The sequence below is a fragment of the Falco punctatus genome (assembly GCF_963210335.1).
Source record: "Falco punctatus genome assembly, chromosome: 13".
NCBI classification, from domain to species: Eukaryota; Metazoa; Chordata; class Aves; order Falconiformes; family Falconidae; genus Falco; species Falco punctatus.
In genome coordinates, this window is record NC_137593.1 from 13067248 (window position 1) to 13083588 (window position 16341).

At 46.4% G+C, this 16341-nt stretch overlaps 1 long non-coding RNA gene across 1 annotated transcript in view; it reads left to right on the top strand.

Moving 5' to 3' along the window:
* LOC308072948 overlaps positions 1–15175 on the top strand; it is a 74811-nt gene extending 59636 nt beyond the window's left edge. Inside the window, exon 3 of the long non-coding RNA XR_013931853.1 lies at positions 1–15175. This exon is cut by the window's left edge and continues 13145 nt beyond it. This is a non-coding gene — a long non-coding RNA (uncharacterized lncRNA).
* The last annotated feature ends 1166 nt before the right edge of the window (positions 15176–16341 follow it).

Genomic DNA, 16341 nt, shown 5'->3' on the forward strand with positions numbered 1-16341 from the left:
TCCCTGGTAGCCTCCAGGTCCCCCATGTGTCCTGCAGCATTGCTCTGGGCTGGTGCTATGTGGGCAGGGCTGCCCAGAGGTGGCAAGCAAAGACCAGGAGGTTCTGGAGTGTCCTGCTGAAAGGAATGAGCATTCACCAGCTGGCAGCGTGAGTGTGAACCACTCCCCTGGGGCATTCGAAGCACGAGCAAGTACGGTAGTGTGTTGAGTTGTGCGTGGTGGCTTTTCCCTTGTTGCCTTAGGGAACAAACAAGTCTCTTGTTAGGCCTCGGGTGGCTGGGTCTGGGCTCTGTATTCAGGGTGGCACACCGCTTCCCCGGCCTGACCCTGACCCTGGAGCGCAGCAGGAGGAAGATGACTGGGAGGGGGGAGAGCATGGGGGCTATTTTTGCTCCCATATCGCTATCTAGTTAGACTCCAAGATGCTGTCCTTCACTGCTGTCTGCCGCCTTGCTTGCTCTGTGGCTCTCAAGTGTTTACCATTGACAGGCTGTGAGCAGATGGACTGGCAAGAAGAGATAAATTTGACCCAAGAAGATGTCATTTGAGGAACAGCTGAGGCTAGTGTTTCACCAGATGTCCCAGCTTTAACCCATTAGCAGCTTCAAGGAACTCGGCATTGTCAATGGCTCAAACACACTCTGTTACCACACAGGCAGAGCACAAAGGCTATTGTTAAAATTTGTACAATAAGCAGATATTCCAGGATTTTCCAAGGGGGCTGCCATGAGTTCAGGCCCAACAGGGGAGTGCAGTAGTGCTGTGTACTGTGGTTAAATAGGTGTCCTTGGCAAGCTTGGCTCAAACAACCGGGGTTAGTCAACATGTTACCCATTTAGCGCTAAATGAATCTGCTTATGCATGAACCAGCAGATACCATGTTATGAAAATACTGACAAAGGCATCTGCATGATTGGGGTAGCTGGTTTTCCCCTTAGCAACTCTGTATGGAGCATCCCAAGTGACATTGCTGCTTCTGCAGCCAGATTAAATGTGTATGCATGTGCTTGGGTACAGTGTACCTCAGGCTGTGACAACGTGGGCTGCTCGTCATCAGATTGTGTCTTGAAAATCCTGCAGAGAAGTGAATGGACCCACATGAGTAGGTGGATATGCACACACGGTCACCGAGTGAGAAAGTTATGTATGCTGTAGAGCACCTTCCAGCATCCTCGACTGAAAGCAAGCACAGCAACAGAGCAGTGATGGCTCTGCATCTGCACTGAGTGTTTCTGTAACTCTGCCTGTGTGGTCATCCAGGAAGGGCGGTCATCTGGCATTTAAGATAGGTTTAATGAACCACATTCAAACTGGTAAAATGAAGTTGTGGCTGTAAGCTCATCTTTTAGTGTAGAGATGTTGGATTTATGGGCATTTGAGCCAGTAAGACAAGCTAGCTGTAGCCTGATCATGGGAGCATCTCCCACAATGGCAGAATCTCCCACCTTCCACTGATGGCTTTATGCAGTTGTTTGTTGGAGGTTACTTTACCTTTTGTTTTGTTGGTGTGGCAATTCCTGCCCTGGGATAGTGTTTGGGGTGGCAGGGACACAGGCATGTCCCCATGAAACCCTTCTTGCTGTTTGAAGAGCTGAGCATCTCGGGGTTGTTTCCTATGTGAAGTCTGAAAAAGAAAGTTTACAGTGTCTTGTGTTAAACCCTGACTTGTCACCTTAGCTCTAATGAATCCACCACAAGACATGCTCCCAACTGATATAGTCTGAAAGCCCAGGGGAAACTGAGGACCTTTGCATCAGCTGGTGTTTGTTAATTGATGTTTTTTACCCCAGGCAAATGTGAGTCTAATCAGATTGCCCTCTTCAAATTAATTGCCTTGTTCAAGGCTTGATCTGGGAGGTGGAAGAACAACTCCTCTCCTTTACCTGGGAGGGTGTGAGGGAGTGTTTGGCACTGCATAAGCCTGTTTCAAATGCAGTACTTCTCTTGCTGGGTGATTTTGGTGAAGTCACAGGTTCAAATTTACCTCTGTCTTCCCTCTAAAGCCCTGGAATGGAACATCCCTCTTGTAAGTGGTCAGTGCAGATTTCTGCCAAATTTTGTAAGATATTTAGGACCAGATTTTCAGCCAGTATAAACTAAAGTCCCCAGATCCCCATAAATCTGTCCTCTTCCCACTGAGGGAATGTCATATATTTCTTGACCTATTTCTGCTCGGTTGGGAGGATGTTAACACTGAAGTCGGGACCAAAGCATACAGGCAAGTCTTTCCCTTGCAGCCACTTTAGTCTGCTGGTCTCTGGATTTTTCAGGGAAACCATTCCTGGGCTCAGTCACAGAGCTCAGAGCTCCCTACTGCAAGAATTGCACTGCAGACAATATTTCCATTTGAGCAGGGCTCTGAATGCTCGACTGTGAATGCCAGCATTTACACAAGCTGCCCAGCTGCTTTTGGATGTGTGTGCTGTTTACATGTAGACTCCATCTGGTTGCTACAGTAGGATTTAGCAGGGTCTGCTGGGGGAAAGCTTCCCTCTGCTGCAGGGATGAGGCAGTGTCTGTGTTGCTAGTAGGACAAGCTGGCTGGTTTGATTACCCTGACTTTTGCCTTCTGGACAAGAAAAGCCACAAAAGCTACCCCAGAAAGGAGAAGGAGTTAGTGGTGCTAATCTACACAAGAGATGCTGGCACTCCCAGTGCTGGGGTATTCGATGTCTCTGCTCTCCTTGAAGTGACAGCTCTGTTGTGACTGGCGAGGGCGAGTAAAAACTGAAGTACAGAAAGCAAGAAATCTCTTTCTGCCCCAGCAGTTATGACTTTGGCCACAAAATGTCCTCTTTTCCTGTGAGATCACCTCCTCCCCACTCTCCCTGTCCCTTTCTGTGTTAGGATGGGAAGATACAACAATGAGGACAGGTTTTATTGGAAATAGCGCTCAGCTGGGCAAAACCAGAAGCTGTTCCATGCACTGGGCTGGGGAATCCAGCACCCCTGTGGGCTGACATTCCCAGGTTGTCCAAATGTGGTAGGCGTTCTATGTATCAACATTTTAGTGGTATTTACTTCAACGTTTTGTTCAAAAAAGGATTTTCTATTCCTCCCGCTCCTCTCCTCCTCCACCGGAGTGCTGGGAAGTTCATCCCATAAAAAAATGAGACTGAAGGATATGTGTCTCTTGGGGGTTTTTTGATAACTGATAAGAATTGTGGAAAGTCCCATGGGTGAGCATTTTCCTTCATTGCTCAACAAAACTTGGCGATAGTATTTCTTAGGAACCTGCCGCGCTCTGCGCCTCTTTTCACACAGTTTGATTGTTATGACATGCACAGTAGCTGAAATTTAAAATCCATTGAACTGAGGCCAACATCTTCTAAATGGCCACTGATTGGGAATTCTGTGATTTTTGAGGTACCTGATGTGAATGGTTCACCCCTGCCTTTCCAGAGCAGCTGAGCATTTCTGAGTGCTCTGAAATGGAGCATGCTGTGCTCCTAGGTTAGCAGTTTTAACGAGATCTGCGGAACAGCTCTGCTCTGCAGTCTCATTTGTTCTACTGCCTGGTAATCGTTAACAGGAATTTTCTTTGCAGAGAAAGGGAGTATTTTCACAGAATAAAAATTGCTTGGACTTACCAACTTCTTTCTGATTAGCTTCATCTGTCACTGTTTTCTGGTTAGACTATGTTGGAAACGCTGCGTTTAGGAAAAATACTCTTGACAAGTGGAATTTTGGGAGTTTGCTGACATGATGCTTCTGGTCTGAGATGCAAATTTTTTGGTTTAAAATGTTGCATGAGAAAATGTGGATTTGTTTTGTTGGGGGGGTTTATTGTTTTGGGTGGGTTTTTTTAATCAAGTGCAAAGCAAGAGAGTAAGATGCCTTCCCTCATTGGACTGGACAAAGGTGTTACCCTTTGGGTATTTTAAGCGTACAGCCCATGCTAAGCAGTAGAGCACTGCATACGGCAATGCCAGTGGCACAGCCCTGCTTTGTCTGACCTGGCTGGCCTCTGTACCTCCTCCCTCCTTGCAGCAATTTCAGGTGATGAGAGAACCGTTCTTAGAAAGGTCCCCAAGTCCTAGAGCTGGTGAGGATGATGTTGCTCTGAGCTCAAGCCATCCACGAGCTGGGTGGATGTTTGCTTGCAAGCTGCAGGTGGCTGCGCAGCCCCTCACCTTGCCGGGGAGCACATGGTGTTTGGCCTGGCCTTGAGGGCAGCCAGCACCGGGGGTGGGAGGTGATTTCCAGAGCAGCCCTTACAGGAGCTGCAGCCCAGGGAATCGCCGGGTTCACCTCCGGGACGGCTCTCGGGGGTTCACTGTGGGCCAGGCGGGAGGAAGTCACCACCGCTGCCTGGCTTAGATCTTCCAAAACTGCTGAAGGCAGAAAGGCGAACAAGCAGCAGACAGCAAAGGAAAGATTAATTGGCCGGCTGCCTGAAGGGCTGGTTGGGGTTGTATTTCTTGTTCTTACCCTTGCAAATTTCTGCAGGATTGTAAATCTTGAGCTGCTTCCCAAATGGGGAGACTTCAGGTGTGTTTTTCTAAATAAGCAAACCTGAGCATACTTAAGTTCTTTGACTCAACACACAGGAATTCCCATTGGCTTTATTACACGCTGACAAGCGTGCTGGGGAAAGCAGAACAGATCAATGGTTGTGTTTGAAGCAGGCCATAAATCACTCATGACACCAGGCAGCAGATTGACTGACTAGCCTTGTTCCTCCTCCCCTCCCAGCACACCAGCACTGACCCCGGCTTGCCACCGAGGCATCGGGGAGGGCTGCCTGTGATTAATGCTGCAAATGAAACCCTGGCCCAGTCGGCAGCAGGCAAGCTTGAGCTGAAGGTCTCCGGAGGGAAAGGTCGGAGGACAGCGGTACGAGTCAGACCAGCAGTACATGTAAAGTGGTTAAATCCTCTCCAGCTCCCAGCACCGTTGCCCTGTGCTATATCCGCTCTTTTCTCAGTGGCCCTGTGAAATCCTTGCTTTACGTGAATGTCTAACCCTGTCCCAAACATGTGTGAGTGTTTAACGTCATGAGCTGAGCAATGACGATGTTAAAGCTGCAAAATGGGCAGGAGGGTTTCTGATGCCAGACGTGGGAATTCAGCCTCTGACGGGTTTTGACATTTTGGAAGGAGCCGAGATGGGCAGATGGTTTTGAATATAATATTTTCTTCACTGGAAATTGTAGCCTTGGGGTGACAGAAAATCAGACGTAGCCCTGGTCTAGACAGGAGAGGGGTGTGAGAAACTCCAGAGTGCCAAGCACTCTCCTCCCCTGCCCCCATGCGCCAGGGCTGGCGTGGGAAGGGAGGGACAATAAGAAAAACTGCTGGAAAAATCACACCATTCTTGTTTGAAGCTTTCAAACCACGCTTTTGTTTTTACTGATAGGTTAAGATCAAAATTAGGGAAATTACAACTAAAAAATAAAAGCAATAGAAAGCACAGCCACTCATCCAGTTTGGTTGAAACCCTTCTTTTTAGTGGGAGAAGGGGATGAGAATGTTGATTTTTCATCCAAATTGAAAAATAAACCAAGAGCCAATTCCAGCAGTGGCTTGTCAGCTGGCTTTGGAGCTGTCTCTCTGGAGGAAGCAGTTAAACAACTGAAGAAGCCCATCCCTGCATGCACAGAGCTTGCTCCTTCCCTGGGAGCACAGGATACTGGGAGTGCCTTGTGCTGGTAGATAAGAGTTGAGATGCCAGGGCTGTGGGTCTGCCCACAGGCAAGATCTTAATTAAAATTTATCTATAGTATATCAAATATTTTTCTGAAAGTTTTCACAGTTGTGTCTTGCGCTAAAAAGAAATCAAGGGGATATTTTGCAGGATCTTGACATTCATACTTTTTTCATCTAGATATTTTTTTTCTTCTAAAAGGTCCAAGCCCTATGCTGATGCAGTGCTTGGTAAATAAGGAATCTTGGTAAGGTTGGCAGAAAATTCCTTTTCTTTTTATTTTTCTTTAAAGTCAATAAGAATTGTACAAGAAACAGGGAATGCCATTAATGATAGCATCTTCAAGGTTTTCCTCTTGAAAAAGGTAAACCTGTAATGGGCACCCAAGGGCCCAGCCCTGTCTATGCAAATAACCTCAAAATTCAGCAAAATACAGTAGAAATTGGCCGGTGTCAGGATGTGGCCATTCCACATTTGCAGGCAGTGCAATTGTGCAGCGTTAGCACAGCCAGGGGACTCGTGCTGGATGAAGAAGAGGGAGTTTGATGTTTGTAGGCAGTTTGGTTCCTGCGCTCTGGGAGCGGGCAGGCCTGGCCAGGTTGCTTTCTTTTATTTTTTTTGGGGGGCAGCAAAGCAAACCATTCAGAAATGGAAACTCTTGGTGAGGAGATAGCTTTTCTTTCCCTCCATCATGTTGCTCTTAAGCACAGCTCAGTTCTACTTTACAGGGTTTCCCTTTCATCTGAAGCCTTCCAATTCCAGGTAGGTTAGCTTGCCAAGGTGCACCTTCCCTTTCATAAATATCGCAGTAGCTACAGGCTATGGAGAGTTAGCCAAGCAAGTTCTCTTCATCTATCATGATCTCACCCCTCCCTTAACCCCCTCCTCTCCCGCCCTCTCATTAAATAAGAACAAAAGGTAAACCATAACACTCTCACATGCCACATTAATGTATGGTATAATTTTCCAGTTCTGCCCAGTTTTGGTATGGCAGCTGTGTGGCTGCGTAGAAAATGGGGCATCCCTTGTGTTGGGAACACTTGCAATCTTCTGTCCAAACTTGCTCCAAGTTGGAACATCCTGGGCTGCCCAAATGCTGCTGAAATATCCATGAGGTGTCAGGCACTTTTTATGGCCCTGGGCATCAGATGTTGAAGGACCTGTCCCTGCTCCCCAGTACGTAAGCAGCAGCTTCCCAAAGTCCTGTTTCCCTGACCTTCAGCTCATCGAGGGTAAGGAGAGCTGCTGTCTCTGATGTTTTGCAGGTCAGGCCTTTGGGGAACTGGCACATGCTCTGCCCTTGCCTGCCGTGGAGGTTTCCTCCTCCTGGGGCTGGCTGTGCTGCAAGCCATCCCCTGCATGCGCGGGGGCTTGGGGAGCTCTGCAGCTGGCGAACCTGCCGGGAGCGAGGGCTGCTCTGCCTCCCACCTGGGTTGCAGGGGAGTTCAGCTTAGTTCTGCAAACAGAAATGACTTGAAATACAGGTTCCCAGTGCTCAGCTAAGTAGAGAATGCTTTTCTTTCCCTGTGGCCTTCTGGCACTGCTAACACACAGGAGAATGGGGTTTGTGTGCATCCTCGCTGCAGTTCTGATTGAGGCTCTACACACGTGCACGTGTGTGTGTACCTGAGTGCATAAAGACACACTTTAAATCAATACTCTTTCACCACGCTTCAAAGATATAATTGCTTCTGATTAAAGAAGCCAAAGATAAATAACTAATATATTAGCTCATGGAGCCATTCCTTCGCTCTAATGTCCTGAACAGAGGAGACGCCAGATGCTGAACTGTGCATAGTCCTATTAGTGGCTGCGTTACAGCACTGCCCAGAACCCAAGACAGTCTGACCATGCTCGCTGCTGTGTACAGTGGAGTTTACACGTGTACACAAGTCTGAGAACATATGACGATGAAATGGGTGAAGGAGGAGAGCAGCATCTGTAAAACGATATGAAAATATTCTTCTTCTCAGTAATTTCAGGCACACAAGGAAGCATAATAAGGAAACAAATTCTCCTGTCTGTTTTAAATGTTAAGGGAAAATCACTGCATCCTAACAGTTTTTTCCTCAGGAAGCACAAATAATTATATACTTAAACCCAAAACTGCCATAAAAATCTTAAAATTTCACCAGAAGGTAGCTTAGATCTTGCAGCTGACATGATAATAACATTCCATGGAAGGCAGAGGTGATTGTGTGACAGCTTTGTCATGAATGTGGTCGAAAAAACATGCTTCTCTTACGTTTTCTTAGGAACTCTTAGGCAAGTTCTGATCATCTCTAGACTGAGCAGATTACCAGGGAGGCTGGGTTTATGTGCTAACATGCTTTGCCACCAGTACCATGCTCCATTGCTCCCAGAGTACAGATGCACTGTTCTGCATTTTCTCCAACCCCTAATTCCTTTTAATCCAAGTAACTTTCATTTTTGTTCACCGTTGAACCTTTCATCAGGGGCCTCTGTTGGACCCTTTGTTGCAGTCGAGAGCGGTTTTTCCTCCTTCCCTGTTTCTAAAATGCCTCCCCGCACATACCCACAGTTACATCTGTCAAGGACACCAACAGGTGACACCTTCCTCCTCCCCATCGCGTCAAGGCTAGAAAAGGCTGTGGCAAGGGGAGCACTTACAAATAAGGCCAGATTTGGTGACCGAGATCCATGATGCATTTTTTTATTTATACCCATGCACGCACACTTGTGTGTATGTTACAATGACTTCAGGGGACTGGAGGGGACTTTCCACAAGGATTAACTGAATGTGCCTTCAACAAGGTAATACAGCGAACTTGCCTCGCCGCTGTGTGCTTAAATAGAGGTTTTCGTCATATAGAAACTGTTTTTTAAAAGAGCCTAGTGTGGCTAGCAAAAGATACAGGGTATTTGGAGTGGATCCTGCAGTCCTAATTCAGTGAAACTCTCACTGGAAAACTAAGCAGGTTTGTAACAGGTCTTCATTTAAAATTGTTGCTGTATTCTGTTACTGATAATGCAGTACTATAGGGATGGTGTCTGCTAGTTGTCATACGTATGGGAGCAGTGAGTCCCTGCTCCAAAGAGTGCACAGATCCAGATGTTGGGTGCAATCTGATGAAAGGTAGAGAAGATCCAGAGATGGAAAAACAGGTAGAATATGTGCTAAGTACGCTTCTTTCCCTGAAGTCCAAAGTAACAAGCATTATGGTTGAACTGGATTCTGAAAATAAATTAGGAGGGAAGACTGTGTGCTCTCCTTTTGCACTACCCTTCCCTCTGCAAACGTTCAAATCACCAGGTGGATCTGTGCAAGAAGCTGGCCAAGCAGTGGCCACAGAAAATGCTGGGGTGGTGAGGTGAAGGACCCAACGGTCTCTCTCAGACACTGAGAAGAGCTATCTGCCCTCTTTGTAATGTCCATGGTACTCTCTTGCTATATCTAAACTTCAGCGCGGCATCTTCTGAAACATCATTTCTAGCCCATAGTAACTTCAAAGTACCCAGACTCTGCTCAGTACCAGCATTATCTATAAGCTACGGGGAACTGTGGGCATGACTTATTGATGGTAAAGGCAATGTCTCCTCTGAGACAAAGACTGAAATGAAAAATAATGTTAGAAAGCTGTGAATAGCTCCCATATGTGCAGCAGTACATGTGCTCTGCCCCGTAACTAGCATTTGCCGGTGGAAGAGGCAGTAAGTGCCCCTCAGACATTTGGTGTGTAACAGGGGTATTGAGCCTCTGAGACAGAGGTTTTAGGCAGTGGGTGGTACACTTGCATTTGAAGACTCAGGGCTTGGGGAACCTTTATGAAGCATGAGAATACTGCCACTGACATAATTGGACCAAACCTCACTTTGATCCTGTATGCAGGCCTTTGAGTCTGAGCCACGTGTTATGAAAAAAGCCAGTTTCCAAACCAGAAGTTTGGTGCTGACCTGTCCCTGAAACTGTCACAGATGTGGGGTAGAAAGCTTGCTGGTTAGTAGTTTTGGGTGCAAGAAGAGGAGCCGGTTGTGTTGGCGCTCTAAATTGAGTTGAAAATGCTGTGAAAGCAGACTTTCTGAAAAAAACCAAACCAACTAGGTCTCTGGAGGTTATGCTACAGTGCTGAAGAAGGACAGGGCTGGTACACGTAGCAATCAAGAGAAGTGGAGAGTGCAAACTTAGACTTTTCCAAAGCACAGTTTCATGTGCTGCAGGAAGCTGGGGGAAGGGAGCAATAGCAATTGCTTTTATTCCACCCCAATCCGCCCACTGATCCTTGACCTCGTCTCTTTTGAGAGGTTGCCACAGGTAGAGAAAACTCCCAGCAGAAGTGGGATTCCTGATGTGAATTTTCTCCTACACTCTGAGCATCGGTGCAGGAGTTGCTCCCCAGCAAAGGACTTGTCGTGGTGTCTGCTAGACTAGCCACAATGCAGTCAGGGGGAGCATGAACCTCATCCTGTCCTTCACCTGCTCTTGCCTCAGCTCCTTTCATGAGTTATACCAAACTATGCACGAGCACAAGCAGCCAGTGAAAAATAATTTAATAGGGTTACTTTACACATCCTGACCCCAGCATGTTTCTGCTCATCCCAGGAGCCAGCTGGTATTATGACTTGCACTAACCACATTCAGTTTAGTATCTGCAGAAGCACTTGAGGCTCTTCAACACTCATACTTGCGAGAAACACCTGCATAGGGTGGCCAGGAAAGGTGAACAGAGAGTACCTTATCCTGCCCTAAAACCCCAATGTGTTGGAGAGAGCAGGAGTGACTCAGCAGAGCGGCTGCTGCCTGTACCTACTCTGCAACACTCGGCGGCTGTTCGTGTTCCTTCCCCCTCTTTCCCTGGCTGTTTAGGTTGTAGGACAAATGGTTAACGTTTTCAAAGGCATGTGGTCCCAATGGGGACGTAAGGGGGTTTTTGGTCTTCATGGAGCAGTACAGAGTTTTAAGGAGGCTGAACCAGCTACCACGCTGCTGGGCTCAGGTTCCAGTACTGGCATAGCCTGCAGGCCAATTTCAGTTGGTTATTTCACGAACACTGAGAAGTCTGTGCTGAGTTCTTATTAAGCAGCGTCAAAGCTCTTTGCTTCCCAGCGGGAGATTAGTGGAAGCTGGGCTCCTAAGGCCCCAAGGGTTCAGGGAACAGCCCACTCCTTGCTCTCCTGTCCAACACCAGCCTCATCTCCAAAGCTTGGGATGGCTGAGGTTCCTGGTGACTGGGAACTTAACTGTACTCCTACTGACTGAGTATCGATGGGTCAACCAAAAAAGGCCTGGCTATCTTGCATCCAGGTAGTATCCAGCATTTGCAAAATTAACCTGCTTGGCACTTTGGTCTTTTGATGTTTCTGTGAACAGGGTGAAATTGAAAGAGTTTACTTATTGGGTTTTGATTTTCTTCTTCTGTTATTCCCTACAGATGAGGAGGCAGAAATGAAATCTAACCATGTGCTTTACAAGGTTTGATTCGATGTTGGTAGGGCTGAGTCACATACCTGTTCTGACCGATGCCATCACACCCATGAGACACACAACATGTTATTGCTCAGTGGCTTAGCAACATGCGCCATGGCTTCCCTTCTGTGAGTTTCTCACCTTTGCCTTCCCTTCCAGGGCCAGTATTTAGCAAACAGAGCTTGCAGTGCCATGGTTACCAGCAAGTAGAGCTTGGGACCTTTGAGCCATTTGTCACTGTCTGGGTGATATCATCAGCTCGTAATATTGTAGCACCTTTTGCAAATTCAGCTGTTCATAGAATTGGAGCTGCTGGAGGTGAATTGAGTTTGGGGGGAACTCTCAAGATTGTGTCATTCAATCTGTCACTGCAATGACAGCTGAAGCTTTCACATGCTAAAACCTGAGGGAGAATCAGAGAATTTGTGTTTAAGCTTTCCATACCATCTGCCAGCCCTTGACCAAGTCAATTACAACATTGAATGTCTGTACTCTAATTCAATGAACATTTAGGCATTTATATGGAAGTGAAGCAGTTCCAAGAGGAAAACTCCAGGAGCCCACCACAGAGTCACTAACAAATGTCCATACTGCCTGAGGATTCATGTAGCCCAAACCCTGTCTCTGGCTGTAGCCATTTATGGCTTGGAATAAGTCTGAAAACAGGACAAGTAGTGGTGCTTGCCCCAGGTGCTTTCCCAGACCATCCTGATACTTTCTTGATACTTAATAGCTGCAAATTCCATGAGTGTGTTCCATCACCTCCTCCACTCATGTAAGCTTTCAGTGACCTAACTGGTCTTTCATTGAGCTGACCCTGTTCCCGGGTTTCCAATGTTGTATATGATCATGCTGCCGCTGTGCAGCAGGATCTAGCTTGCTTTTTTCTTAATATTTTCCCTCCTTTAGTTATTAGAAATCTCACTCTGGATGTTAGAAACTTGCCCGACCCAAGGAAAATTTTGTAAAAGTTGCATTTCAATTGCATGATACATTTGGTGAAGAATGCTAATATTCTGAAAAACAGAAAATCTTGTGGAAAAATCTTTCTCTGTTCTGGCTTTGGCAAGGTGTCCCAGTGAGTTTCTGGTTGCTCTTCCATGGCAGAACCCAGAGATGTTTCAGCAGAGCTGTGCCCAATGCTGCGGACCCATCGCCACTTCAAGAATGGGGAATCCACAGCTTTTATGTGAATGAGATGGGGTAAATTCAGGCCAGTATCTATGTGAAGGGTTTACATATGTCTCTGCATGACAGAGGAGGTCCTTGTATACGATGTGAGGCTGTAAAGCACATCTGTGTGGGCTTTCTGTACAAATAAGCATTTGGTGAACTCCAAACCTGTCCAGGCTGGCTGTGAGCCTTACCCTAACAGGTTTAGGTGTAAGGGACAGATACATGCTGTTTTCTGCACTGAACTTACCTACACATCAGGGGTATCAGGATGGGACCTGTGTTTTGAGGGTGAATTGCGAGCCTTGGAGTCCAGTGGGAACTGGCCAGCTCTTAGCACAGGTCAGGGCCTCTGCGGGGTGAAAGGATTTTCTCCTCCCCGACATGCCAACTTCTGTGCCCTCGGGCACTGCCACTCAGGCTCAGAGGCTTCTTTTGTAACTGCAATGCCATGGGTAAGTGCCCTGAATCAGTCACCCTGAGGAGCAGAGAGGGGAACGGCTGCATCCTGCAGGAATCTGTGCTGGGTAAGCTCGTGGTGGAGGAGGGGACAGGGCAATACAGGACCGTAACAGCCTATACAGGGAAAGCAAAACAAACTGGCTACCCATGTCCCTTTCCCTTTATGCTCAGGGGTCCGGCAGCTGCTTGCTTAACTGATGGATGGCAGCATTCTCCAGACACCTCCACATACCCTCTTCTCCTTCCCTCTCATCTTTCACTCGATGCTGTCATTCCCTCTGCTCCCTGGATGACCCTTTGCAGAAGCAGCCTTGGCAAAAAAGCCAATGAAAGCACTTACAAGTCCCTTGGGGTGTTAACAGGCTTGCTGGCCCTCGGAGGCCTGCCACCCTCACAATTCATGCTTGTTTGTGGGTTTGTGTTTTTTCTATACAAGCTCAATAAAGGGTCTGGGATACTGATCAGCAGGGAAATGAATCTGATGCACTTGGTGCAGAGCTGCCAGAAAAGCACGGCATTTGCATCTCCTGCTGCACTGCTCTTCCAGCTGCCCCTCAGTGATGTTTTCCTGCCGGTGGGCAGTGGGATTAACAAGTTTTCCCTTGTGTGAATTTGCAGTTTGTCATCCTCTCTGCTTCTACGAAGACACAAGGAGAGCTCATCTGCAAGGCTTCCAAGTTACCTGGTCAAAGGTACTGTGGTTCGTAGTGTTGGGAGCCTTCACCGTGGCAGAGAGCCAGCCACGATGTCCCAGATGCACGCCACTACCCTTGCCCTGCAGGTTTCTATGTGTCTATACAGAGTCCATGGATCTCCTTTCCTCTCATGTAGCGGCCAGTTTTTCTGGAAGGCAACCTGCTGCTACGGCTGATACATGGAAATGCGTTCACATACACTGCAGACACTATGTCTTTTTCCTCCTTGCTGCTTGTGCTTTTAATCAAGTGATAACTTCCATTTGTATCTCCTTCGACACACAGAGGAGAAGTTTTTAATAAGCTTTCTTGTGTTTCTGTGCATCTTTTTTTTTTTTTTTTCTCAAAGGCTATCTTTGTCTTTGTATTGGACAAGAAGGTGATTATTTTTTTTCTAAGGTGATGATGAATTCTTTTCATGCAGGGGAAGAAATTAAGTTAATAACCACCTGGCAGAGAGTTTTTCAGACAGTTGCAACTAGTATCTGTGGGCATGTCTCGCAGTCACAAGGGAAGAGGTAACATCTGCCTCTCAGGACTTGACAAAATATATGACAAGGAGGGAAAAAATGGTATGGTCTTCTGTAGCCCCACAGTTGAACAGACAGAGAACAGGCATCACTGGGAATCAGAGCAGCAGCTGCCCCACGCAGAGAATTCAAAGCTGCTGCTACCTCCCTGCTCTTCTGGAGGGCAGATTAAGGAAGTCCCTCACACGTGCGTGTGCTCTTTTTTAATCCAATGGAGAGGACAAAAGAGGGAAGGGAGGAGATCCTCCTCCTTCCTGCTTAGGTATTTTGCTTTAGAAGTATTGATTCTGGCATGAAGACTTACACTTCTTGCAGAAGTCTGTCTTTGTCTGCCTCTTCTCCCTGCTGGCTGCTGCGGCCACCTGTTGCTTCTCTTGCACCTTTGTTGAGTTTGTAAGCACTTATCTTTTTTTCCTCTACTTATTTACTGCCTAGCATAGTCCAAGTTTCTGTAACAGCTAATCACCTAAATCTGGCTACCAAATTTGCATTGTGTATATGTTTTATTATTTTTGTCTTTTCTGAGACAAGAATAAGCTGTGGTCTTTTGTTGAAAGTCCAAAGTTTCCGTGAAGCTCACAGCTGTCTGGGTCTAGTTGGGAGGAATTCTCCATGTATTGCTTAGGCTATATAAAGTGTGCTTTGTCTTGCTGTGACACTCAGGTAGTCCCCTGTGGTAGCTGGTGTGCTCAGGACCTGCTGCAGTCAGTGTGCCCCTGGATTATGGATCTCACCTGGCAGACCATGGTCCTCTCCATCCCAACAGCAGTCAGAACTGTGCTAAGGTCAAAGTATGGGACTCAGCAGAGGAAAACGGGGCCCTCAAAAAAGTGACGTTTACAAAAATCTCCTTTTGTCTTTGAAATCCAGTGCAACCATCACTTCGCACCTCAACAGGCAAAATTTATCACCAATTTAAGTATGAGTTCATGTTGTGCAAACAGTTTTACAAATTTGTTTGTGTAAAATCATTCACCCTGAGTTTCTTGGCCATGTACCCATCCTGCTGGTTATTCAGATGCTCTTCACCACAATGATTGTTCTATGTGCTAGTCATCAGCTGCTGTGAGGAGTGTCTCATCAGTCACCTGCCTGAAGAGCACAGCTTCTGCTCCCCAGCTAGCTGAAGCCCACAACATTTTTGATGCCCACACAAACACTTCCAGGGTGAATATGCCTCTCTGGAGTGTTTGTGACCTTCCTCGTCTTTCTCCAAATGAAAGGAGCTGCCCCTCCACCCCCCCACCCCCTTTTTTTTTTCTTGGTAAGGAAAAACGTTCTCCACTGTACATAAAGTGAACACACTTGAAGCAAAATTGTTCTGTGGATTTTCATATTTATCCAAGTAAATGTACTTGAAGCAAAATTGTTCCATGAAATTTAGTATTCATTTAAGAGCACAGATACAGGTATTTAAGCACCTAAGGCTTCATAGGAGCACCCAGAAGTGTCAGCCTTCAAACATTTCTCATTTTGCAATACCAGCAGTTTGTCAGTCAGACCCTCAGAAGAGGTGAGATGGAGTCTGGAAGATAGCCCAATTCTGAGATGTTATTTAGTCCATATTGTTCTTTGTAGCTAGAGTATTTTACAACATTTTGTTGTATATATATATATACAGAAACAAAGATTTTGTGAGTTTAATGCCTCTGGAGAGTTGCAGCTCAATATTCTGTCCTGTTCTATGCATCCAGTTTTCCATGTAGTCTTGACTATGCTTTGCAGGATTGCATTTCTCTGATCAAAATCATGAAAGATTGGCTCAGCTTTGATTAACAATGACCCACGAACTTGGTTCCCAGTGCTGAGTTTTAGACATTAGGTATGCAATCCTGTGACTGAATTGTAGAGGGACAGAGGTGTCTAACTTTAAAAGATTCTCAAGATACAAGTGGTTGTCAGGAGATCTCTAGCTGATTGCTTTTTGGATTTTCAGGACCTTTCCCCAAGTTGTGCAAGTGATCTTTGCTCTTTTCAAGCAAAGATTTTTTTATTTTTCCCATAGCATTGACTGGTTGTTGGTTTTTTTCCCCAAATCCATCCTGTTTTACAAGACACACCGTTTTACAGAGTTTTCATTCAAGAGATCCATTTCTTGCTTACTGTGTGAAATGCAGCTCCCTAGGAAAGCAAGAAGTATTTTTCAGCCAGTTCATCTCCTTACCTAATATAAATAGGAAGAAGAGAAGAGAAAGAAAAAAAGAGAAATGTAAGAACAAGCTGTTACCTCCAGAATTTGAAGTTATTTCAAATGACATGGTACGTAAGGCTTGTGCCTCACAGTGAATTGATTGCCAGGTAGTATTTCTTATAAAGCTTGCCTGGCCTAGCGAAATGCAGATGCTAGCACCTTCCATGTTCATGCCCTTGACGCAGGGAGCCAGCTCCAGCAAAATATGTGGCCACAAAA